Source organism: Pygocentrus nattereri, chromosome 5 (genome assembly GCF_015220715.1).
Source record: "Pygocentrus nattereri isolate fPygNat1 chromosome 5, fPygNat1.pri, whole genome shotgun sequence".
In the NCBI taxonomy this organism is placed as follows: Eukaryota; Metazoa; Chordata; class Actinopteri; order Characiformes; family Serrasalmidae; genus Pygocentrus; species Pygocentrus nattereri.
In genome coordinates this window covers 40,356,237-40,380,493 of record NC_051215.1, presented here as the reverse complement: position 1 = coordinate 40,380,493, position 24,257 = coordinate 40,356,237, and the positions used below count along the sequence as shown (strand labels likewise).

The 24,257-nt window shown below is 39.6% G+C and overlaps 1 long non-coding RNA gene across 6 annotated transcripts in view; it reads right to left on the bottom strand.

Moving 5' to 3' along the window:
* The window catches only part of LOC108442490, a 303,460-nt gene extending 279,216 nt beyond the window's left edge, over window positions 1–24,244 (bottom strand). The window contains exons 1-2 of one of the 6 annotated variants that reach the window (XR_005130296.1): window positions 24,164–24,244; window positions 11,544–11,713 (exon numbers count right to left, since the gene is read on the bottom strand). This is a non-coding gene — a long non-coding RNA (uncharacterized LOC108442490). Of the gene's footprint in view, window positions 1–11,543; window positions 11,714–22,652; window positions 22,864–24,163 lie in introns of those variants that run through there. The other 5 variants (XR_005130299.1, XR_005130298.1, XR_005130300.1 and 2 more) reach the window with 5 other exon arrangements.
* Between the last annotated feature and the right edge of the window lie 13 nt (window positions 24,245–24,257).

Here is a 24,257-nt window from a genome sequence, read left to right as displayed (position 1 = left end):
TAGATAATTCACTTTCATCCTTAGAAGACAGTTCAATAAGTTCGGACTATGTTCTCTTTGGATACTCTTTCAACACACTCCTATCATCAGATTCATCACCTTGGTAGGGTAGGGTCAGATAGGGGGTTTGTGAAGCACTGCCAATGTTACAAAATGATCATTTTTGAAATGATCAATTAGTTTCATGCAATTATACATTTCCATGTAAGAGGTCCCCAAATCCACAAAATTTATTAATTAAAAAAAAATTAATTACACAACCAGATTTGGTTAAATTATCACTCTGCTTTAACAGAGACAAATGTAAGTTAGGTGAGTCTGAATGACTAGTTCTGAATTTGTCACCAACATGTTAGAGCAAGTGTTAAGCTTTAATAGCAGTGTTTAGATTTGATAGCAGCGCCATTAGTTGAATATTTTACTTTGTAACACTTTATTTACAAATTGATGGAAGAGAAGGCAATCTCTAGTTTTACTATAACTATTAATAACTCTTTAATAGAAGCACTTTACTTAAGATGAGCATCAAAAAGTAAGATATTGTAGTCAAACCACAGAAATACACATATAACATGACATGTGAGTGGGTGGTATTTGAGGCTAGATTTATTACAAGATTGGATCACATTCATCCTTTTTATCCAGATATCTGATCCAAGACTTTCTACTGATACCGATCCACTACTGAAATCTGGTATCAGATCTGTACCAACTGGTGGTGCAGCTGAATTTAGTATAAAAATTTGAAAGCTTTTTTTTTTTTAACATTAGTAAAGGACTTCATGTACAAACTTAATCACAAATTGATGCATAACTGCTGTGAGCCAGGCCAGTTTTGGAAGTACAGTCTTAGTTCATCACTCAGTTTCATTGGCAACAAATTAAAGTGACTACCAGGCTACTGTTAGGTGAATCTAGCTTTATCAGCACTGTCCAAACAATCAGACTGGACTGTATAACTAGTGCTAGTGCTATGAATAGCTGTCCGTGGCCAGCGGCAAGGCTGGCAAAGCTGGGTTTATCATGCCTGAAGAGCAGGCGAAATGCAGACAAACAGGGAGTGAGGTGCCCCCTCTGCCACTCTGCTGGCTGCTCAGTCCACTTAACGCACACTGCAGGCTGACTAATTACCATGGGGCTCTCTCTGTGCTCCCCCCCACAATACACCCCAGCACTCCACCCCCCCTGCCCGAGCTCAGCACACCCCCATATCCCCTGCGGGCATGGGACACGCTGACAGTAATCTCCCTGTGACAGCGCTTGGACGTGTCGTCATTAAGCCGTCCATGTTATTGAGATGATAGCCCTGAGAATGTGGCCACCGTGCCAAAGAGAGTGAGCTGTGAGCTCTTCCTCTGCGGCTGAAAGACAATGAGACAGAGTGACAGCGCACCCCTTTCCCTGCAAGCCATACCATACTCAAACTGCTCTAATCCATGCCTTTAAATGCACCATTGCCAAGGGATATTCTACCGTCTGCACGTTGGATTTAATTAAATATAAAACTGAGTTAAATATATCTCTTTTCTGGAAGAATGCATTAAAAAAAAAAAAAGCTTTTTTGAGCTCACACCAAGACACGGAATGGGTTTGGACAAGCCAGTGTGATTTAGGCACACAGAAAAGCTTGCCTGTGTCCAAGCTCCACATAAATTAAAAAAAAAATAAAAAATTAAATATTCACGTCCTCCCTGCGCGAAAAAGAGGAATAGTATGATCAGAAGCAAAAAAGAGAGAGAGGCAGGGGGAAAAAAAAAAAGAGGAGAAAAAGTTTCCTCCTGCCCCCCCCACCTCCTCTTCATCTAGGAGTGGCCTGACAGGGGAACAGATGGCAATTTAAGCGGAGAATTTATGAGCACCACAATCTTAATGTTGCATAAAGAAAAGAAAAAGACTCGCATCAAACCCACTGACAAATGTACTTGCTAATATTAATGCACTCCTCATTCATCCAATATGCTTCCTAATTGCTTTTCTGTACACAGTAATATGGCACCTGCTGCTCAGCCCTTGCTCCGGCGTTGGGGAACGAGGCACGGGCGGCCGGCGCCACCGGCCCTCTCGCGCCGTGATGGATGCAGGGCTGTGCATCACACACCGCGCCTGTCAGCCAGCGTAATTAAAATTTTAGACTTACAGCTAGAGAGAGAGAAATAGAGAGAAAAAAAGAGAGAGAGTGGGGGAGAGTGAGGGGGTGAATAGCGGTAAACAACCAGCACACAAACACGGCCCTGCTCAGAGTCATCTGTACAATTAGACCACTCACCCTGTACGCCTCTAGAGCAACACACACACACACACACACACACACACACACAAACACATGTACATACACATTCACAAAGTGCTGATTTGTGGAAAAGAAAGTAAAAAAAAAAAAAACATCAAATAAATGACTCTGTTATTGAAAATATGTGGTATTGCAAATATCCAAACCAGAGATACCAAATACATACTGAAAGTACACATACGAAAAAAAGTGGTTCTGGTATTTTATGCAACAACATGGTAAATATGCTCTTAATGTACTGGTAATAGTGAGGCATTCTACAGACCAGTAAACACCCGTAGCTCTACTTGCTCCCCCCAGTTTATGAGCTATGGCAATATGGCAGTATTTAACATAATTATTATAAAGCACCTCAAATTGTCACAGTATGGTTTTCTGAGCATACTGTGTATATCATCAGTACTTCAAGAACACTGACCAACTGCATGCTTCATTACAATGTGACATTGTAAAATTGTTTTCACAAAATTAGTGCATTCATAACTTTTCTCTCCTAAATATGGTGCAGCTGGTTCTTTTCTGTCTGTACCAACTAATCAAACTTCAGAAAAACAAAATAACTTGATCCATATCATTTATCAAAACAAATATCCTGAAGTATCACGATATTACATTTGTGCCACATCAACCACCCCATTCTAACTTACTCAGTTCAAAGAAACACTCATTTAACACAAGAGACCATTAATACTGATGACCAGAATTAAGATTAGCCATCAAGTTGAAAAATAAAAGGCTAGATTTTTTTTCCTCCCCTCTTGTATGACTTTTACAGCAGAAATTGATTCCTTTGACATTTCTTGAATTAGGCCTCATAGTTAATATGTGGAATTACACCTTGTGCAGAGTCATTTGGGATCATGTGAGCGACTCCCTATAGCTCCTGTCATTAACTCTATAACAGCTGGTGTTAAATGCACTAAATTGTAATATAATGAGCATGTGAATTGCAGGCAATTACAGAGTTAAATTGAATAAATCCTTAGAGCAATAAATTGTCCTTTCTTTTTACATCAGGCCTAATTGATGTACATTCTTATGTAGTCCTGTGCACGCCATTATCAGGGAAAAATATAGAATATCAGTTTTATTTTATTCTAAGTAATACCATCCCAAAAGCATGTCTGAACAACCTTGGCGCTTGTAATGTTGATTATAAACGATAATGAAATAAATTTGCATTATCTTTTATTACATTTAAGTGTATTAAGTGCAGACCTGGATCCTGAATATTGCCTTTGATATGCTGATAATCCTTCTTATGTTAATAATGATATACGCGGCTGAGTATAAAAAGATACTTGTTTTGTTCACGAGTTTTCACAGCTATAGACATATGCAACAGTTTGGGTGCCCCTGATCAAATGTCATGTTTTGTTTATTTTGTGAGTGAAAGTAAGTACACATCCGGTACAGAGAACACGTCTAGACATTTTAAACCATAATCACTGTTTACTGTTACTTGGAGAAAAAATTAAATATAAAATGTTTTGGAACATTTCATCTTTTATGTTTTTCCTTTTTCAAATAATTTTGCCTAGAAAAACAAAACATAATTTGGCCGAAGATATTCAAACCTTTGCATTGGAGTACGTTGGTGAATGTGTGTTAAATGTAAATGAGATTTTTTTTTTAATCTACATCTACTTCAATGTGTTTAACTAATAAAGAAACTAAAAAAATTATTTATTGCTAATTTTAACAATTTTTCTACACTTTCTATATTTAACATTACATCTCATATCATTATTTAGCACTAAATTTTATATCACAAATTGTGACGTGTCTTACTTTCGCCACTTATTTCTCAATGTCTCTCACAGAGTGAGAGCGAGTGAGAGAGAGAGAGAGAGAGAGAGAGAGAGAGAGAGAGAGAGAGAGGGAGAGACTTGAGACTTGTAGACTGTTCTCTGGCTCTGGCTGGTTGTAAGGGAGTAACTCTGTTATGTGTGTAATGGGGGGTGTTGTGCACCTGAAGGCACATGTCAACACGGGATCCCAAGAGCTGGCAGCAGCCAAGGGCCTCAGCTCTACACATCTGCTCTGCCCATTTCCAGTGGGCAACCAGCGCATGCGCACACCCAAACACGCTCACATACCCCCGCGCTACCATAAATGCACACATGCCCCCCCCCCCTCCCCTCACAATCTGTTTCACAAATAGCACTCGCTAATGGTTTTCTCATTAACTACATGTCAGACAAAAGTCTAAAGTTAAACATATTTCACATCAAAGTATGTGCAACACACTTTGTGAGCTCAGGAGATGTTCAGTGATTTGTTAAAGTTCCCTGTTAATGCGTATGTAGCGAGCGTTCGCTTGGTTGCGGTTCTTACATTTTCCTCGCCACCTGAAAAGCCCGGCCCACAGCAGTTAAGCACGTGAAGAGTCAGGAAAGCTTGCGTGCACCGCGTTCAGCCGCTGCACAGACAGTATTTAACGCAGCATGGGCACTCGCGTGCGAGCCCCAACACCTTCCATTACTGCACTCATCCACGCGATCAGCGTCGCGAGACAGCTGCAAGTTCCTCCCAGAGACCCCACCCCTCCCCCCTCGCGCTCAATGTCACCACAATTCTACAATACGCGTAGGCCGGCCCCGGGCCTCCCGGAGCCAGGTAATAATTGGGCTGTATTTTATGGTTTGTGTATTTTAAGATTGTGAGAAATGGCTCCACTGAATAAATCATTCATACATTTAGAGTGATTACCGGAGCGGGAAGTGGGAAAGCTGGATCACCCAAGATAGATTACCCATAATGCATTTCAAGAAGGCAACTAATTAGCAGAAGAAAGGTCAAGTAAAACCAGAAAGTGATTAGAGAGAGGAGACAGAAAGAGGGGAGAGAGAGGGGAAGGGAGAGAGACAGAGAAAGAGAGAAAGAACAGAAAGAGTCAGAGAGACACAAAAGAGAGGAGAGAGCGAGGGAGAGAGAAAGAAGAGAACGAGCGAGAGAAAAACAAGAGAGAGGAGAGAGCGAGGGAGAGAGAAAAAGAGCTCTCACACACTCCCATACATTTAGTCACTTTTGGAATGGTGCCAAATGCCTTTTTTTCCCCACCACTGTAACTGAAAGCGGTTGCTTCAATATTTAATGAAATGCTTATGTTGCGGCACCTGGACACATCCGCAGTTACGCTGAACTGTTGCCTCCCAAGTGGGTCATTACTGTAGCCATTTGCAAAGGGCGCAGGCCTCTCTCTGCCCGCAATGATGCCAGTCTTCAGGAATCTGCTGCAAAACAGCAGGGGACAGTGGGGGCTGCGCGGCTGCTCATCTACCGGGAGGACAGAGTAGAGGGTGAAAAACAAGCTGCAGAGGGGGAAAAAAAAAAACGTACAGCACAACACCGCACCCGGGGCAAAGCTACTCCCACAGAGACCCGCTACAGCAAAGCCTGCAGCCAGACTTCTGCTACCAGCGACACCCAACACAGTAAAGCTGGACGCTTTCTCCTGCACAGCGCTAAAGATGCAGGTTTACATTTGCATCTTAGCCCTCTTTCCCCCCTCCCCTTAATGATCCAATGCATCAATACCATCAGCCATCAACGGGGAGCAGATGTCCTACGTTAGTGCATTCTTCTCAGGGGCTGGGAGCGGCGCTTTAAAAAGCATTAGTCTGTGCAGTCCTGGCTGGCTGGCTCACCGTGGCCTGCCATGCGCTTCCACAGGCAGGTGATCCCAGGGCCTAATGGAATTTAATTACTCCAGCCACATTAATCATGCCTACAGTGGAGCACCCACTATTTTATCACCACTCTTAGGGGTTATTAGTACAAATACACTGTCAAACTGCATTATGTGAGCAGCGTTTTAGGTGCCATCCCCTGCACATTTATTAAAATCTATATCAATATCTATCAACAGACACTTTCCTCAAATGCCCACTAAGGGCCTTCTGATAAAGTTTCCTGCCAGCAGGTGACTGCAGCCTGTAAAAGTTTCAGTTCATTAATTTTGTCCTGTCACGTCTGCCCGTTCGCTGGGCGACTGATGGGACGAGAGTGGCAAGGACAGCCATGGTAGAGCTTAAAGACAACACTCGGAAACACATTACCACAGAGGAGTGCAGAGCATTAGTCAGTTCATGCCTTTAGACACCATGTAAAGATGAAGATCTTTTTCCTGTTGCCTTTTAACTTCCCAGTGTCATACAATAGGTAGCGGTTCATAGGTAATGTTTAAAAGCCAAATGCTGACTGGTGAAAAACACAGCGGAGTTCCTATACAGGCAGCAATTGCTCATCTGCCATTGTGCATGTGAAATAATCCAGACTAAAAACACGCAGGTTGCTGTCTCTTATGAACCACTTATTAATGACCTTTAGGATTTTTTTTCTTTCACCACTCGGGCACAAGTGCAAATTACAGGGTCATATAAGACAGAAAAATAGCACGTGACAAGTCATTAAGCTGCTAAATGTTTTGGATTACCTCCCTATATAAATTTGACATGATAGGCATCATATTCACATAGCAGACCAATATGAACTGCTGTAAATTAGCACACTTAATGTACACCCATTCTGAAGGAGCAACTTAGATCAAATGTTAAACTTACAACTTTATTTATACTCAAACTCGCTCACCCACAGAGCGAGTGCTGGTATCTTCTGTTTTAATTATTATTTCTAGCCATGAAATAAAAATCAATAAGTGGATTCCCTGGTCCCTCGTTATCCTGTTGCACGTATTTTATAGTAAAATAAAACGGCACAATAATAAAGTGTGGAATTTGAGCCCGCTGCTCTGGATACTCAAAGGTCAGGGAAATTAATTTTACTGACTGTAGAGGGGGGACTGAGGGAAAGGAAAAAAGAAAGGAGTGAAACCACAATAAAACTCATGTAATATGAAACATTTCAGCAGCAGGTATTTCACCATTCATTTCTGTCTCATTTAATCTTCAGCTTCTGCCCTTTGTACAGCCCAGTTTGACCATTCGCCAAACAGACATTCTTACACACGAACACCACTCAGTGGTGACATCTGAACTAATCCAAGGGCTTTTACTTGGACTTTTGTATGCCAAACGTATTGCAAAAGGTTCATGCTGTGAATCTTTTTTTCTCCTTTTCTATTTTTTCTGTAACACAAGCTTCATTTTAAGACTGCTTTAACTTTGAAATCTCAGACAAGTGTATAGCTGTTCTGTAATTCTTAAATATCACTGGAGTCAATTTACCATAAAAGATTCTCCAAAGACATCAATGAGGATTTAAATCAATCTTTTGGTTTTTGGGCAAGTTCGTTTTTCTACATTTAAAATGGCCAATGCTGTCGTGCACGACCAAAGCACAAAGCATTATTGAGCCTGACATAAAATATAAATGCATTCAAAACAGCATATACACAAAAAAAGACTGTGAACATCAATGCAAGGGCCTTCAGCTCTACTTTGATCTGGATGCACCTATCAATGAAAACAAATAAATGTGATCTGGATCTCAAATGTAGTTAGCCATCTTGCAATCAGTAAACTGTGCTAGGCTTAGCCCATGGCAGAAACGAGATGGGTGCTTTTGATGAAAGTGCATGAAGAGAAAGACATGAAGACTCAAGCTGAGGGCTATACGGTTGGGATTATTGGTGCATGTGTGACTGAGAAAGTGTGTGTTGGGTGGGTGGAGGCTGGTTGTGGTGACACACACACACACACACACACACACACACACACACACAGTAGAGGATTTTGAGTGGTGGAACCCTCTGGATCTCTGCCACTCATCTGGCCACCTTCCTAACCAGGGCAGAAAATCAAACAAGTAGGAAAGAATTAAATAAAAGCAAGGAAGAAAAATGATTTCTTATAAATAGCAGAGTTCGCCAGAAGGCATAGGAAATGAGAGCAGCGAGGCGCGGGAGAGGAGCCTGAGCTTGACACGGGTCTTAAAATTGAGAGGGGGCGGAATCAGGGACCTACTGCGCAAAATGGCTCCAACCAAAGCAAGGATTAGTGTTCCTGCCTCCACGGCCAAGATTCTCCAGAACAACTAATCACCTTCAAGTTCTCTCCTTTTTTTCCTTCCTTTCTCTCTCTCGCTCTGTCTTCCTCTCCTCTCTCTCTCTCTCTCTCTCTCTCTCTCTCAGTGCTTCTTGCCCCGGCACCCCCCCTCCCCTTTAAAGTATCATTTCACCCCTCTCAGTCATTATGGCTAAAATTAAGCAGAGAATGTTCTGCCAGCGTCGATTAGACCCATCCCTGACTCGGAGCTCAGCGGAGGGTGTTGTGTCAGTTTCAACGGCAAGCAAAACCGCACTCCTCCACTAGCAGCATCGTCCACACAGGCAGGCTGGGAAGAAAAAAAAAGGGCGAACACATCTGTGCAATGCCATCTCACCATCTCACTCTTCTCTACCAATGCCATGCAAAAGCTTGTAGCGAAAAAACATTTTGATGCAGCAGAGAACAAATAACCAGCAGCCATTAAAAACAGCAAATGAGTCACCACGCAAAAAAGCTCCCAGACTGCTTTGTGTGAACGTGGGAACAGATGCCTAGCACTTTTTTCCCCCCTGACTGAACAAGTGCAACACACATCGAGCTATAAATAACAATTGACAATTTAGGTGCAAGTAAACATAAGACAATTAGAAACACACAGCGATACCATCTACTTGTTTTCACAACCATATGAATGTTCTACAAATAAAAAATATTTTGCTGCATATCATCTTTTGCATGCACTAATCAATTAGCTTAGTGAAACATAAGAAACAAGCACTTCTTTGTTGTTGCTATTTAGAACAACATGAAATGTCCACATCAGCAAATCTCAGCAACAAATTTTCACTCTGTAACCCAGTTACTGCAAAAGATGCAGAAGAAAGGAAAACGGAATCGTAATTGGCTATTCCAGGGAAGCGTTAAAGTAGAATGGATTGCTTTCAGAAGTAGATCGGAGGGTCCACCTGTGTAATACAACATTCAGCTGAATAAAATCAGTATTCACTAAAAATCAGAACCCACACAACAGATAAAAATCATCATCTAATCACACCTAATCAAAATGTAACATTCAGAACTGGGTTTGGAAATTCTAGATGGATACAAACAAGATAACAGTATGATTCACTGGTCTAAACTACCATTTTTTAATATGTTTTAATATTTTTACTCCAAATACACATACAACTAAAGCAAATTCATGGCACCCTCTCTCCAGTTCTCGACTGTGAACTGAGAGTTGAATGAATCAGACCACACTCGCAAATGACTGGCAAATATGCAAGTAATTTACCGTTAAATTCTGTAACAGGAAAGCCTAATTGTACAGCATGTCCAGCCTAATTGAATTGTGCTACATGTGCATTGCTGTTATGGAAATAAAAGTGACAGGAGTGATGGGTGATTGAGAGCACAGAAAGTGTGTGAGAGAGAGGAAAACGGCACAAGAATGGCAATCTGATGGAAAAAAAAGAAATTAAAAAACAGAAAATAAAAATATAAAATAAATAAAGTACATGATAAAAAGTCCCTGTAAATGGTAAAAGACATATGCTTACAAATACTGCTATTGCTAATCACCGTTACAGTGACAACAAAATACTGAAAAATATTGAAAAATGCACAATTCAGTAGTTTTTTTTTAACCTGCACTTCAAAACATATTCTTCCTTGTAATATGTAATTTATGCAAATGAAATACTAAAATTATAAGAATATTATCCAAAGAAAATAGATTCTTCAATAATACATACTTTTTGAAAAAAAAAAAAAAAAAAAAACCCAACAACAACAACATACTTTCATATAAGGCTCATAAAAACTGCCCTTGTTCCTGTCCAGTTCTGACACTACCTTATCCTTAAGAGACCTCCCTCTGCTGGTCAGAATAAGAAGCACAGCTGACCCTGTCACTGCTTGCAGTGGCCTCTGTCCTGAACAAAAGCTGTGCTAAATAGCCAGTGTTTTTGGGTATAATTTTTGTAGGAATCTGGGGCGAACTTACCACACACACACAGACACACAGACACACACAGACAGACACAGACAGACACAGACAGACACACACACACACACACACACACACACACACACACACACACACATATAAAACAAACATTCTCTCGAGTTTGTCCCTACTACCTGTACATACATTTCATAGATGTTTATTACATTTCTCATGTGATAATATAAGCAATGCAGAAAATATTCTTTTTTGCTGTGGATGCGCTTCTTACTTTTCAACTTACACAGAGAGATGGGTAAAAAAAATATTACAAAGCGTCCCTGTATTCCGTTTTAATTAACACAATATCTGTGGGATTTCTAATAAATGCTAAATCTTCATTTTTTTTGTTGCACTCGCCAAAGAAATTCAAATTCAATTAAGTCCCCCCAAAACAAGAAGTGTCTAAATGTAAAAGAATCTTATCCTAGTGATCTTTGGCAGTAGCGCGGCAAGTGGAGGCGTTTGTTTCTTGGGAGACGGGCACATTTAATGTCTCCTTTGTTTTTATTCCACTGCCACCATGGCAAGGTCCTTTCATGAAGACACCATGACTGCAGAGAACTTCATTCCAGTGTGGAAAATCTCACAGATGTGACAACACCCTCCTTTGTTGCCAAGTGTGTGGACCTGCTTTGAACTGCTGACTGACGGCGCAGGGAAGCCGTTCCAAGCGCAAATGTAAATTATTGTTACTTACACGTTTAACCCGCCATCCACAATAGCATTTGTGCTAAGCTGAGGAATTCTGAAATCATGTTGCCCTCTTTTGGCTGGTATGTGTGACTGCAGTGGGTTTAGTGGGCGATCATTTGTTGGGCAGTAATTATAAAGGCTTAAAAGCTGTGGTATAAGGTGTAATCATTTCCCATGACAAAAATGTACAATATATAAGCCCGATGTCTTTAAAAATACACCACAAACTGCGCATATTTGGTGCAGCATCTAATCTTATAAGGAAAACCCACTAGAACTAAGCAATGGCACATTCTTCATGTCCTAAAAATTAAGCCAAGCACATAAATCAATAGAAATTAATCAGAATCTGGGCACCTCTGATATGCACACATGAAGAGAAGGAGAAATAGCACTGACATAAGCCCACATTAATGACGGAAAACAACACTTTAGCAAAAGCAGCACAATTAAAAGGGGTTACGGAAGTGACCTGAACCCTCTAATAGCCTCCCAGCTGCCCAGCTGGCCTCAGCTCTGCAATCACATTCTGCTGTCCCTCTCCTTCACACTCTGTACCCACTCTTTCCCTTTGTTATTCCCCCACTCGTTTCATACTCACTCTCTCTCCCTCTCCCTCGCTCTGTCTCTCGCTCCTCCTCAGACCTGCGGGTCACTCCAGCAGGAACAGGAAGTAGCCGTCCTCCATTGCTGCGCTCTTCACCTCTCCGTCAGCTTTTTTTCCCCCCTGCCGCTCCTGCAAGCCCTCCGCGCTTTGATTTTCCCCCTCTTCTGCAAAGATAAGACACAAAACCCTGGCAAATGTAACTCGCACTGTACATCCCTTTCAGCCTCCACACCTATCTGCTTTGCTTTCTCTTTTTTCATCCCTCTTTCTCCTCTCCGAGCTCGGCGAAGAGAAGAGGTGGGTAGTTTATTCAGCAATCTCCAGAATGGCTGTTCTAAATAAAGATGCTCTTCAAATTCCATTATATGTCTAATGGTCTATCACTGAGGGAGCACTACAGATCTGATTTAAGCTCGGAACAATGCAGAAAGGAAAGGAGGGGAGGAAAAAAAAAGAAGCTTGTTGGGTGACAGGTTTCACTGGTGAGAATTTTACTGCCTCATATTTCAAGTTGCTGGAAACAGACACCCTTAAAAGGCCTACACTCTTTAACGTACAACAATACAGTACAGCAAATAACATCCCCTAATAAAGCACAATCAGTCATAAGCGGCGCTCCTCTGAGCGGAATCAATAGCGCCCATGCAGCACGTTGCTACTCTCTGAAGTCTAATAATTACTTGTGTTATTAATCTCATCTTAATATGGCAGTAAAGTGATAGTTAATTCAGCTGAGTTGAAATAAGCGAAACTAAGATAATCACAAACACATCTCTCAGGGAAATCAATTTAAAAAGGGAGGGGGGAGGGGATCCCAATATCATGTAAAAATGTTCGAAGCTCTAATTCTAAATCATGCATATCATCCAATATTTCTCGACGCTCATCTGGCCAACATATAAATATATAAATGACATGACTTTTTTTTTCAACAAAGCAATATGGATTTTTATTTCCATGCAAACAATTTTAATAAAAAGCTATTGATGGGCTATTGATTGGGCAGCCCACGGGCACAGCTCATGGACCCAGTGCACTGCGATCATTATGTCCTGAACTCTCGGGTTCATTTTCACAGATTTGGTCAATACGCTCCTGGCCCTTTTACTGCATCAGTGAACCATTTTTTGTTTGTTGTTTGTTTTCCTCCATATTTAAATCAAACTCCACCATGAAAAAATAGTGTACACTGCTCAGTCAGCTTCCCTGTACTACAGTTACACTTTGTTGACACTAAACTTAAGGTCAGATTGAATATGTGTGAAGGAGAACGTAGCAGAGGCACAGTTCTGCTTTCTTACCTACAGCAAAACCAATTCAGCTTCAATATCCAGGACAAAAAAGCCACTACATCAAAGACCAAAACAGTTCCAACAAACAGACAGACAAATGGAACACTCAACTAACAGCAGCAGTCGACCAGGATAACAAATCTTAACGGTCACAGCTTTTGGAAAATTGTGCCGTCTCTGCAGTCTGAGTGCTCCGCTGACTTCTCTCCAGCACGTCTACCTCACCGAAAATGTGAGCACTGTACTTTATAAGGTTATTTATCTCTCTGTCACTTTGTAAAATCTTTATTCTTGTGAACATATCTTTTAAATGTGAGCGCCACTGGAGTAATGGCAATAAAAGGTTGGAGGGAGATCAATGCAGAACGCATTACGCTGCACCACAGAGACTTGGCTTTAATAATCAAAAAATTGATCCATTAAGGTGAACCTAATTCCTTGGCAAAATGACAGAGGTGCTGTGTTTCTACATGTGGTTATGTGGAGAATCGCAATATTTCACACAGCCCCTCATATAATGACAATGCTGAAGATGAAACGACCTCATTAAATCAACAAAGATTTTGTTTTACTTATCTGTGCTTTACTTTATGCTCTGTATGCTTTGTATGTTGGAGGCGTGTTCCACACTAACTACAGAGGTGTCCTCAAATGGATCACAACATTTATATTGTTTCAATTTGTACATGGTCAACTTCAGGTCCAACTATGTACAGGAAAGCCCTTTCTGTGTATGTGTATACATATAATAAGCTGTTGAAACAATGCACAGGCAATAGATGCATTAAACTGTGAGAAATATATGTAGGACTTTTTGTTCAATGAAAAAGAAACAAACAAGCTTCCAATTGCTCCTTGCAACCCTCTCTATTGCCCAACTTCCAAAACTGAATAAAAGAAATGAAGGTGTGATTTTGTCTGTAATTAAAGCAGAGCTTATAGAGCTGTCACAATGAAAGCCTTCGTGACTTATATGCTGACTGTGCTAATCACGATACTCTGTCTCGTCTGCACCCACACACAAACACAATACATAACATACACACTCGCAAACATAAACACACACACACACACACACACACACACACACACACACACACCTAGAGACCAGGTTGCAAACACTCAGACACACAGCCAAAAAATCCTAATCAAAAGGCTGACAACATACAAGAACTCACTCTTCACAATATAATTACATCAAGCACACTTTGTGGTTGCCCTGCGCAATCTTTAATCAGCTCTCCTTCTCATTTATGGCTAACATATTAATTAGAGAATATGCTTAATGTAATTGATAAAATCAACACAATTGATCTTTGTTTCTGACACATATCAAGGTACTTGCAAAACACCAGCAGGCAGCTGCACTACAGTTTTGCAAGGATCACGTGCGGTGTGCTGTATGCAAATATGATCAATTAAATTATAAAGAGCTAGTAGTTAGTAGTCGTTCGCAGCCATTCGCAGTCGTTCACAGTCAAGTAACCTCATTCGAGCTACTTGGGTGTATTAAAATGGGCTTAACTGAATAGTAATATTCTGTAAGATATTCAGCATTTATTTTCCCAGAAAAACGCTACTATCAGAATAAACACAAATAACATTAAGTAGTGATTTGTCCAACCATTTCCAAACCTCTCCTCAATGGCTGTCCAGTATTAACTGTAGTTGTCATCCAATACCTAATTTAACTAAGCAGCATTTTGAGTTGTTAAATAAGGCGTGCTACTGATGAAATTTGACAAATTCTAAATTATAGCTCTGGATTTTCAGGAGACATATGAAACCAAGCTTTGTTCTTCAAACAAACTATACTAGGTATATTCTATTCATATTCATTTGCATCTGTTCTAATGACATATGGTGATTTTATAAGAAAAATTGTCAACATAAATTGGTTTTAACTAGTTTTCTTAGGAGCCTAAAACTTTTGCACAGTACTGTATATGTGGCAAAAAATGACTGAGTTTGTAAATCAGGATCTGTTTCTTAAAGTGAGAGAGAGAGAGAGGAATGGAAGAATTTAAAGTATGCTTTATCAGGGTATCTGTGGCTATCAGCAAATACTATTTAATGTTTTGAAAGTCTGTTTAATCTTTTTTTAATGGCCATTTTTAGAAATGATGAGAAATCCTTCAAAAAAAAGCTTCTCCCTGCAACACATCATTATATAAAAAGGAAGTTTCACCTTATAAATACTCAAGAGCACTACTGCTAATTTCCACTCATGCTTTTAAAGGAATTTCAATGTTATTCATTTCCCACCCAGGGTTTAATTCTACTCCAGCCAGGTCTACTTAAAGCACAAGCATTTAAAGTTTGTAACACACGAAAGCACATTTGTATCAAAATTTCAATGAAAATATGTAAAATGCCAATGTATTTCTATGTTTACATTTATTGCCTTTACTATTATCGACATTTCATTTACACAAAGATTTAGATGCTTTATTAGTCACTTTTTTAAATCAGGATACATTTACAGAACTGCATGTTTATGCTTTATGTGATTATGCAACAATCGTGTCAAAATGAGAATTTAAAATGTAATGTATCTTATATGCATTTTTACTTTTCAATAATGACATTTAAACTGCATTATCAAAAAGAAAAACCCAGCTAGAAAGATGTCAAAATTCAAATGTTAATGGGAAACAGCGCCTCTCCTCTTTGCAACTACACATTCTTGCCTTCTACACTCATTCTATGGCAAAATGTCTGTAAAAATGAGCTTGACCCAACTGCATTTTCATTTTCATGGACTTCCCAACTTGTCAATCATCCCATTAGGGCAGGGCCAACAGCAGAGCCAACCATTGGCTACAGATGCAGCAGACAGAAATTAATCCAGCATCGAGGGCTATTTTCTAACTTACATAGTGAGCACCAGATGTGGATATAATACTTTGTTTGACTATCTGTTACCAAAAATGCACTCATAAAAAGACTTAGTTGCAATTGTACTGCTACACATAGACTTGAGTACAACACAGTGGCTCACTTGGCAACTGCTGTTGTACCACGTTTGTCCCGTGTCATATTTCAACCGAATTCATCTCGGTTGAGATTGCATCTAAATTTCCAGACTTACTTTCAGCCACCGTTCACAGTATATGAAACAATACTGAAGTTAGCTTCGTTTCGGAATTTTCCATACCACCTTAAATGATGCTGCTGTAAAATTTGGGTGGGCTGAGGCACCTGAATATAACTGCTGCACTTTTTAAGGTGGACTGAAAAATTCTGATAAGAAGCTGGCAAGAAGGAAGCCAAGTTCAGCCTCTTCTCATTAAACAGATTGAAAAACCAGAAAACTTCAACTAGACACTTTCTCATGGGGTCATGTATAAAGACATTAAGCATCACAAGTGGCTATATTTCTCTTCTTCACCTCATCCGCTAATGTAAGAATAGCAATAAACTCTTCAGCCGCCCTGTTTCAGCTAAAGCCTTGTCCGCTTGTCATACTTTTGGCCCCGCCCTGCCGAGCTGATTGACAGGTTGAGAAGTGAAAACACAATCAAGTCAAAGGCTTTTTTTAAAAGTATTTTGCCACAGAATGAGCGCAACAGGTGACAATATGCTAGTGCAAAAAGGAGAGGTGCGGTTTCTCATTAACATTTGAATGTGTTCTCTTTGATGATGCAATTTAAATTATTAGAGATGAAAATTGTTTACCTTGCTTAAGATAAATTACATCTCATTTTTTTTGCAACAAATGGCAAATTAAATTTGCAGTACTGAATCTGAATTTTTATTTTGAGCATAAAATTGTATGTACAAGTTTGTGGGAAATTTAAATGCAAACATACAAATACATTGCCATTTTACACATATTTTCATTTTAATTTTGACAATGATGTGCTTCCACAATAGCAGACATTCTAGCAGGATATTTCACTTTGTATGTTGCAGGTTTACAGTGAACCCTTTAGCAGTCTAGGTGAATACTGTCTGCTGAGCTGTTCAGCCCAGACCTAGATTAACAAAACATTTTACTTTATATACAACATGCAGTTTGGAACAACAAACATATGTGCACTGGTGGGATTCTTCTGGTGTGGGTTTACCCTTTTTCATTGATGTTCACACTAATAGCTTCCTCTTGTTTGGTATGATTTTTTTTTCTCTGCTCCACTTTGTTTGACACTGTGTGTTAATCATCTGGCCTTTTATTAAATTCCTCATACTCAAATAATCATCCAAAATGGGGCAGTCGTGGGCTGGAGGTTAGGGATCTGGCCCTGTGACCGGAAGTTTGCCGGTTCGATCCCCAGGGACGACAGTCCATGACTGAGGTGTCCTTGAGCAAGACACCTAACCCCCAACTGCTCCCTGGGTGCCGTGGATAGGGCTGCCCACCACTCTGGGCAAGTGTGTGCTTACTGCCCCCTAGTGTGTGTGTTCACTAGTGTGTGTGTTCACTAGTGTGTGTGTTCACTAGTGTGTGTGTTGTGTTTCACTTCACGGATGGGTTAAATGCGGAGGTAGAATTTCCCCGGTTGTGGGATCAAAAAAGTATCACTTATCACTTATCAAAAAATCAGTAGATTGCTCAGTTACTGGTAAAACCGTTGGGGACCAAACTCATATGCTAACCTCTTTTGACACAAGGTTGACAAAATGAGAAGGAACTGAATCTATGTAGCTCTGATGAGTCAGCATGCATTGTTACTGTATTCAGCAGACATAAAAGAGCCAATCTCCAGAGTAGGACAGAAGGGAGATTAAAAGGGAAAACAACAAAAGGGGAAAACAAAAAAATCTGACAAGTCCAGCATGAGAGCAGTTAGAATCTGTTCAGTGCAGAGAAGATCTACACTAAGTACAGCCACACAAATGCACACACATACAGTGTTGAACGATATACTGAACATTCAATGCTTTTTCAATACTACAACATATTAAACAAGCAGATACTTAAACTTTCAGTACTTACAATTGTTTATTTTAGTAGGTTAACTCGATTCTACTCTGCCTATAAGCAAACTACAATGTGCATGCTAATTTGACAGCATAACCAGAAACCATTAATATATTGTCACTTTTTTAACAGAATTTTAAGATGCTAGTTGCCATTTACATTTCTTTCAACATTTCATGACAAACCGAACAATAAAAATCCAAAATTACTTAGAAATTAATCTTGTTGCATTACCTTTACACTGAAAGTTAAGAATGTTTTTACTTGTCCTGTAACATTACTTTTTTGTACAATAGGAGCAACATATGAAACATACAGGTGAATAGCTTAATTCATTAACATATGAGATCTCACTTCTAGAGAAAAACAACAGCTATTTGTTTTAAACAGTGTGATGTTGCTTTATTTTGCATTTGCTCATCTCACTGTTCATTTTCACTTCCGAATGTACTGAACAATTATTTACTTATTTGGTTTTGTGGCTTGACATTTAAGAGTTTTGTAGTGATAAAGAGGCTGAATATTAAAATCAAATATGTTCATTAAAAGCTGTTACAACTTACTTTTTTTAAGAAACTTTTTTTTCTGTCATAGTATCATTCTGGTATCCAGCATTAGGGCTGCAACAACAAATTAATTAAGTTAATAAGCTTACGTTTTTGCTTACTGTCTAATGTTACATCACTTAATTAAAAGAAAATACAGCTAGCAGAGGCTGCAGTGCAGGGTCTAAAATGTAAAAAAAATGTGGAAACACATCACTTTAAGATCATCTAAAAAGGTTTCCTGTAAAACATGTAAAACTGAGCTCACCTTGGACAGCAACATGACTGTCATGAGTGAGCAGAAAACCCTGTTGTATAAACATGGGAAAAAACTAAGAATGTTTATAAAACTGCAGTTGGAAGCCAAACAGCACTTCATTGGCTGCTTTTAGCTTGCACTGTTAGATTTACTAAACAGACTGAAGGGAATGTTATTTTGAAATTGTGTAAACTGTACGATTAAACTGTCCTATTCAGTTACTGTGATCACATTTTTTAAAAGAATATAGCTTTCCTCTAGATTTTGACCCCCTGTCCACACACACACACAAAGTGGAGAGTTTTCAACTTTTTTGTGTGAACAGTTAAAATGTAACTTACCCTCATGAAAATGCTGTTCTGAGCTTCAGGACTCACATGTCTTACATGGCTGATAACTGGGCCGATTCTATGATATCAGGTTTGTTCATGGCGTTACTACCACAGAATTTTACGACGCCGTTTTAGGGCCACTGTTAATAAAAATAACATTAGTAGACTTCGAGAATAAAGCCATAATATTTTGAGAAAAAAGTTGGACAGCATGATATTTCAAGAATAAACTATTTTAGGAAAATAGTTGTAATATTTCGAGAAAAAAGTCATAATATTACAAAATGAAAGCACCATTAATACCAGCAAAGGTCGCAATATTGTGGCCAAAGGCTCTGCAGAGGGAAGGTGTTGTGTTGAAACGAGAGGCACTGAGTTGATGGAGTTATGCTTTTTATACTTCTTATATCGATTTCACCCATAAAGAAATACTCAGTCTCCCCATCTCTCCTGCCAAATCAGCACCAGCCTGTTATTAGTATAAGAGACGGCTCTGCAAGAAACTGTGTTTATTTATAATAAAGATCCAGACGGACTCGTAGGAAACCATCTGTTTTGTTGAAGGAGAATTACAGGCAGGACTACATGGCTATCAGTGGCTACACCTCCGTGCCATTCAAAGAGGGCATGAAGTTTCACAGACAATTAGAATGATAACCAAAACGGTCGATCCACAAGGAGTCAACGGTGAGTGGAACTCTGGCGTGCCAGTACAGCAACCGAGACCCCAATGTGTTATGGTAGTCCCCTACAGTTAGCCCACTTTTATCCTTTTTTCACTTTTTATCCTCCAAAAACTACTTTTTTCTCAAAGTCTACTGGTTTTATTTTTTATTAACAGTGTCCCTAAAACACCATCCTTGAATGTAGCTTTGTTTTATCATCTGGGAAAATGTATTCCTTTATTGGTTTGCACCTAAAAGATACCTCAATGAAATTGATGAATTTATGGTACTGAACATGTCTATGACAGTGTTTTAGACTAGTTTTGAGATTGTTAAAAAATTATTCATAATACAAGGATACTGATGCAAGGCAAAACTGTCAACAAGGAAAATGCTTGTTTTGCATATATCACTCTTTTACCATCATCACATAAAAACTCAGAAGACGTGTAGGTTGAGTGGCTGTTTGGGATAGGAAATAAAATGGATGTTACATTCCCAGGTTCCAATCACCACCCATCCAAACCCACTCAGACCACTCCTAATGACCTTGTTTACATTTCAGTGACTGATGCAGACCTTCTGGATAAAAAGAAGTGAAATTCCCTTTTAAAAGAACCCTTAACTTTACAGAGACTGCTAAACTGTCACCACCTGTTTATGTCTATTAAGCCGATTTTACACCACGAGTGATGCAGCGCACAAAGACAGCCTGAACGAACTGTTCTGTGACGCTCACCATATCACACCAGAAAACTCTCAGTAATGAAAACAGTACAAATGCATCTGAACCTAATCTTTAGCATGATAATAACATATACATTTAATTAAAATAACTGATTAAAAATAATGAAAATAAAAATAATTAAAGAGTCCATGGACTATTTTTTTCATATTCAGCTTAAAGCATTCCATGTACCTTATAACTATAGAGTGAATGGGCATGGCTAAACTCCTGCAGGCTGAATATATGTCAAAACATTGATTTTTCAAATCAATCATGTGACATCACAAAAACTGAGTTTAATACAGTTGTGCTGCTTAGCTTCCATGCATAGACTGTATGGGCTGAATAGTCAGCACTATATTTTGAAACTTTAACAATGTTTATTTACCACAAAAATGAATTTTATCACATTTTTTTTTTGTTTTCCATGATATGGGCCCTTTAACAGAAACCAGCAAAACCACTAATATAATATTTGTATTTTTATTAATGTGTGTTTCTGCTCTTTATTTAAGTTTAAGAAATGTGACCATTGAGAAGTGTCAAAAATATGTGAAAATTCATAGTTCAGACACACGCACACACACACACAGCTTCTTTGCACTGAATCCTTGAGCTGCAGCTACAACTCAGCACAGTATTGATCGGATCCCTAAGCCTTCACCAACTGATCAAACCTTGGCCCTTTCTGATATTTACTCTGCAAGGTATTCCCCTTTACCAGCAGACCCTGCCCACAAGACATAGAGAGAAAAAAGTCAATTATATACAACTTGCTTGGTTTCCCCTCAAGGATGGAATCCACCCTTTCTAATCCGATCAATTCATGTCGGACAGGAGGCTGGATTCAGCGCTATCTCTGAAGTCCTGTAATCCAGGCTAAGTCTTCACACTGTCTGCCTCACTTGCAGGAGGAAAGGGTTTGGTCCAGCGCATGACACAGCAAATTAGCCATGTTGCTCATTCAGACACACTGGTGTGGATGGGTGCCAGTGCGGTAACAGCTGAGGATAACAGGATCAAATGCAGCTACTCGTCTCCTACGACACACAGTCCTACTATGATAAATTCTTCACAAGCATGGACAAATACCCACCCTGCGAAGTATGTCCGACTGTTTCTGGTCAGAATTCCACACTTTGGCTATCTGTACCCAAACGGGCATTTAACGCTGAAGTGTTTGGCTGCTGATGAAATACTGCACAGTGCCCTGTCACACACACGGCACAGGCTGCTGGCCAGCAGTGTCACTGCACACACCGTAAATGAGGGGGAACCAGGAGAGTGGGCCGGGACACTTTAACTTCCTCTGACATATTGTGCCTCATGTACAGTCTGAATGGCTCCATAAAGAGAGCCTAATGACAGTCCAGGACACCGGCCAAATAGCTGACACGCATGGCGTCCCTGGTCAGCCCCACACCAGGGTTTGATCCGTCTCATTACACTAGTCATTCAAATAATGGGCAGCAAAGGGAGCTCTGCTAAAGCTGGAAATAATGCACACGCCAAAGTCCACACAGCATAACTCAATATGGATCACACAAGAGTCAGAGAAAAAGGATGAATAGACTAAATGCAGTAAATAATGCAACATCATGGAACATGTATAATATAATACAATACAATATAATAGTTTTGCTGCATAATATATATTCTTTCTAGGTGATACCTCTACTGAACCACTGTGCTCAACAGAACCTGAAGAAACCTACAGGAAGATTCAAGCCCCCCACATGAAAACATCAAATCCACATTTGCAATAATGATCTGTCTTCAGAATTTCTTAACTGCTTTATACATCCGGTCCGCTCCTTACAGTGACATCCTTTCAGAACAATAGCTCCCTATTCTCATTCAGATGCATGCATGGTGAGGAGAGAGGGAGAGCGAAAAAGAGAGGCGCGATAAACCGGGCACCCCTGCTCTTGTCTCGCTTCAAAGGAATCTGTTAGAGAGAGAGGGAGAGAGAGAAAAAAAAGCAGGGAGCAAGACCCACACGATGTAGTTCCAGCCAATTGCATTCCAGAGAACTGACCACGGCTGGCGATAAACAAGGCACAATAGATCACTCTGCTCAAAAGGTATAAAAGAACGCTAGACGTCGGAACAGACGGAACAGTAGGGAGAAAAGAAATAGTCGACACATTTATTCTGCTATTCAAAAAGCATAATTGCATAAATCTTTAACTCCAAAATGCCATTAGATTTCTGCAGTGCATGGCTGCAGCAATCTGCATGCGAGGGTGAGAAAGCTTCGCAGGGCTGCCAGGCTTACCCTCTCAAAACCAAAGCCAGAGCCAAAATCGCCTTAAATTGTCCCTCGCTGTAGCAAACAAAAAAGGCATTTAACACTCACCCGTTGTGCAGGGACTGAAATCTTTCAACCATTCTGGCACCACATCAGCACAAGCCCATATATCCCTCCACTGATATGTAAACAGCCCACTAAGATTTCTTTGTTTGGATTTTGAAGCTGGGTAGGTTTGCCTTTGCTGCGGCTGGTTTTACAGCTTTGAAGCAGGTGGATGACAAAACATCAATCTCTCTAGGCACAATGTGTAGCATGCACGGTTGACACACTCCTCACAAGCAATCGCCTATATAATAATACACTTGAAGGCTGTACTCTAGGCTGGTAATATGAGCAATTTCTTTAAGGCAATTAAACAAAGATGAATATTTGAGTATTTTTGCACAAAGACAACAGCAAATATAATGAGATTCATTGTTATTGCTGCAGCAATTGTAAATAGCGAACAAAGCTTTTTGCGTTGACAAACACCTGGAATAATGAAAACTGTTATAGGAATGGGAGTCCTAGTGTATATGAACTGAATATGTATTCATTGTCAAGCTACCTAATGCAAATGTAGTAGAGTACAGTGTGCCGTTTACAGTACAGCATATCTCTGTAAACAACTGTAAAATGAAAGTTGTAGGTTTTGTGTACCTGTATAAATAGGCCTATAAAGTCTAAAAAAATAAAGTTTTACAGTTACTGTAAACCAATAATACATTACGCATTAACTATGAATGAATGAAAAGAGATTAAGTTTAACTCCCTGACCACCTCCTGCAGTCATGTTAGTAGAACGTTCTAAAAAATGGTTGACAATTAACTGGAGTCGGATGAGAAGTTAAGAAAGGCTAGACCTGGGCTGCCCGTAGTGTGGCCCCCAGGCCAAAGTTGGCCCAATAGAAAGCTACAACTCTTTAAGCGTTGATGTATTTAGATGACTCGCCAACTAAATATAAGGAAAATGGATGTTCATTGTTGTATAAGTCTCTGAAAAGTGTGAAAAAACAAGAAAGCTCAATAACTGTTTGACCTTCATTAAGCTACCTTGTATTTTATTATATATATTGTTTGCCTGTTAATTGTTGTTTTACTGTTTAACATGGTGTTTTTAATGCTTTCTTTGCAAATGCCTTGTGCATTTGTACACTGACTGACAAAATTACAGAATAGCTAAAAGAAAGCTAACACTCATCACCCAATAAGAAAACAAACTTATTTTAATACTAACTTGCATGCAGCGTAAATGAGTTTTCCTTTTAAACTGTATGTGTGATGTGTTACAAAACACAATTTTAAAAACACTGCACATTAAACCCCAAGACAAACAGTTTGAGCACCCCTAGACTAAACCTAAAACCAAATGTAAGCTAAATGTTGTGTGCTAACGTTAGCTATTTGTAATCTTCCATTGAAAAAACAGCGAGCTAAACCACTTGGCTATACTGTATATTTGCAGCAACAAATGTTGGATGTGATATGTTAGTTCAAAGCCTTGTCCTAAAATATATTTTATTTATTTACGTAAATAAATGTGTCTAATTTTCTTATTAGCTAACTCCCACACTCACCTTGGTGCTGTCCACTAACGGCCACTGGAACCTTTCACATAAAGTTCCTTCGTTGAAAGTTTGATGACGTAGCTGTGATTTGATTCCGTTGCGG